The 3,560-nt window shown below is 38.1% G+C and overlaps 1 pseudogene; it reads left to right on the top strand.

Annotated features, from left to right (window-relative positions):
* Positions 1 to 482: 482 nt before the first annotated feature.
* Positions 483 to 1,218, top strand: LOC102823889 (annotated as a pseudogene).
* The last annotated feature ends 2,342 nt before the right edge of the window (positions 1,219 to 3,560 follow it).

Genomic DNA, 3,560 nt, shown 5'->3' with positions numbered 1-3,560 from the left:
AAGGCTGTGCTCTTTGATCTTCATCAGTAAATGTTGTAAGTCCTCTTCACTTTCAGCAAGCAAGGTTGTATCACCCGCTACTTAGGTGGCTCATTTTAAAACCAACTGTAAGGAAAAACTGATCATTTCCTATTTTAGAGTTTCATGCACCCTAATTGCATTGCCCAATGCATGTGAAAATTGGAAAATAAGTCCAAAAAATCACAGAAGAATCTACATTTAAAAGACCATAAAAGAATTGCTGCATTGGAATTATGGAGAAGAATATTAATAGTATGGACTTCCAGAAGAACAAATGAATCAGTCTTGGCAGAAGTGCAGCCAGAATGATCCTTATAAGCAAGGATGATGTGATTTCAAGTGTCATATTTTGAACATGTTATCAGGAGGGACCAGTCCCTGGAGAAGGCCATGCTTGGTGAAGTGTGGGTCAGTGAAAAATAAGATCTCCAATGAGATGGATTCACTCAATGGATGAAACAATGGACTCCAGCTTTGATGGTAGAGCTGAGGCAGTTGGGGGAGATAGCGTGAACGTTCCACAGTGTGAGTGGACCATGGAACAACTGCACAGCCATCAGCTGCCCAAGAAGGACATTATCAAGTTTCTGCAGCAACACGGTTCAGACTTGTTTCTTGCAGTACATAAGCTACTGGGAATATTAAAAAATGTGGCCAAGACAGCTAATAAGGACCATTTGGTTATAGCCTATAATCATCTTTTTGAAACTAAGCATTTCAAAAGTTCTGAAAATATAAATAAGTTTCAGAGCAGGTGGAAAATGTGAAGATTAATGATGACATTTGTAAGGAAACTAAGTCTAAAAAGGCTCTTAGAGAGAGTCCACCAAAATATACAAAATCTGCTCTTGAAAAGGGAGACAAAACTAACTTTCCCAAAAAGGGCGCTGCTGTTCACTGTTGGTACACAGGAACACTACAGAGTGGAACTGTTTTTGATATGAATATTCAAACACATTCCAAGAAGAAGAAAAATGCCAAACCTATAAGTTTTAAGGTCGGAATTGGCAAAGTCCTCAGAGGGTGGGATGAAGCACTCTTGACTCAGTAAGGGAGAAAAGGCTCAGCTAAAGACTGAACCGGTATGAGTTTGTGGGGGGAAAAGGACAGCCTAATGCCAAAATTCCACCAAATGCAAAACTCATTTTTGAAGTAGAATTCATAAATATTGATCAAACGGCAATAATTCAAGTCTAAAGATAACAACAATGACAATCTTTGGCCTTGAAGAAACTTACATAACCAATTAGAACCGGCAGTGTTTCGTTCTGTTGTCTATAGGGTCACTATGTGTTGGTACCGACTCGATGGCACCTAACAATAACAACAACTTTTGTGTTGGAGGGAGAAGTCTACTAGTAAATTTAAGGAGTTTCATTAAATCCTGTTTACTTGATGCTCAACTTTTGGGAACTGTAATCTCATTATACAGCCTTGATGTCTAAAATATTTTACTACAACTGTAAAACATTGGTTAAATAGAATTGATTTGCCTTCTACCTCATGTGGTAATCTAATAGGCTCAATACAAATGTATTCACTGTCTTGATCTGACTGATGTGTTTTGTGTTAATATATTAATGTTCTGATTAAGTTAACCAGGACTGTGTACCTTGTCAGACTCACAAGTAACCTATAACATTTTCTGGATTGAGGATTTGCCATGGATGCTTATCTGAAACATTTTTCAATGTATATTTCTATATAGTGAGAAGGCACAAATATAGAGTTTGAGAGAAAATAGTTTTAAAAAATAGATTTTGGCATTATATCCTGAATTTAAGAAACTTGTACTTCAAACCCAATGAACCCTAATGATGGTAAACATGCTAAACAAAAAGTTACTTTTATCAGTTGATTTTCCCCTAGAAAATAAATTCATCAACAATTTAAAATTTTTTTATTTGAGGATGTTTCAGGACTAGGCAATGTTTCCTTCTATTGTGCATATCAGTTCTAATGCATAGCAGCCCTGTATAGGGTTTCCAAGGATTTAAATCTTTGCTGAGGCAGAAAGTCTCATTTTTCTTCCACAGAGTTACTAGTGAGCTCAAACCGAGGACATTGTGGTTCACGGTCCAGTACTTACTACATGAAGCCACCATGCTCCCATTTATATATATAGTAGCGTAGTGGTTACTAATCGGACTGCGAACCACAAGGTCAGCAGTTCAAAACTACCAGCTGTCCCGCAGGAGAAAGATGAGGCTTTCTGCCTCAGAAACACTGTATAGGGTCGCTTTGAGTCAAAACCAACTCCACGGTACTTAACAAGAATATACATATATGTGTTGATGTTAAGTGCGGTAGAGTCGGTTCTGACTCATAGTGATCCTGAATGGGTTTCCAAGGAGCATCTGGTGGGCTTCAATTACTGACATTGTGCTTAGTTGTCCAGTACATACTTATCCCAGGACCATAAAGATATATATATATATAGTCGCTAAATATATAAATTAAATTCTGATCCATAGCAACCCTGTATAGAGTTTTCCAAGAGCAGCTGGTGAGCTTGAACCACCGATGTTGCAATTCAAACCTACTTTGCAGTACAGGTCATTAGCCCACAGCACCACACCAGGAGTCTATGCATGCACATTATATGTATATATAGAGTTTTGGTGATTTACTGGATTACATGATGGCTGCTCCTTAGAAACCCTATATAGGGTCACTAGGGGTTGGAATTGACTCAACGGCACTTAACAATAAGCAAAAAAGTCTATAGCTACAAGAGTCATAATCAAGTAACTCACGGCACTAAAAGTTTAGTTTTAAAAATACTCATTGGGAAAATATTTTTGAGTTTTATAGTTTCTGTTCTAGGAAGTTGATGTTTAAAGTTAACTTTTTTATTTGGAGAAAAACAATAGAAAAAACAACTTAAAAAATATGAGCAAGTATATTTTCAAATAAGAAGCGCTGGTAGCATAGTGGCTGAGTCAGGATGCTAATCTCACAGTCAGCAGTTCAAAATTACCAGTGGTTCCATGGGAAGAAGATGAGGCTTTCTGCTCCCATAAAAATTCACAGTCTCTCAAACCCTCTACAGGGTTGCTTTGAGTCAGAACTGACTTCACAGCACATAACCACCATCACCATCATATTTTCAAAAATTAAAACATAAAAACTGCATGATTATTAAAAATAAACCCAGTTGCCATTGAGTCACTCATATGTTATGAAGTAACACGATAGGGTTTCTTTTACTGTAATCTTTATGGAAATAGATCTTTCTTCCATAGTGTCACTGATTGGATCCAAATCATCACCAGCCTTTCAGTTTCTTAGTGAGCTAATCATTTGTACCACCCAGGGGCCTTGCAATCACTGTTGTTGTTGTTGTTGTTGTTGTTGTCAGGTGTCATCGAGTCAGAACCGACTCATAGCAACCCCATGCACAGAAGAATGAAACAATGTCCAATCCTGGGCCAACCTCACTACCACTGCCACACTTGAGTCCATCAGTGATGCCACCTGGCCTATCCATCTCGTTGGGGGTCTTCCTCTTTTTCTCCGACCCTCCATCTTACCAAGCA

The sequence above is a fragment of the Chrysochloris asiatica genome, unplaced genomic scaffold, assembly GCF_000296735.1.
Source record: "Chrysochloris asiatica unplaced genomic scaffold, ChrAsi1.0 scaffold00013, whole genome shotgun sequence".
NCBI lineage: Eukaryota > Metazoa > Chordata > Mammalia > Afrosoricida > Chrysochloridae > Chrysochloris > Chrysochloris asiatica.
The sequence above is the reverse complement of the archived record's forward strand: the minus strand, read 5'-3'. Positions and strand labels throughout refer to the sequence as shown.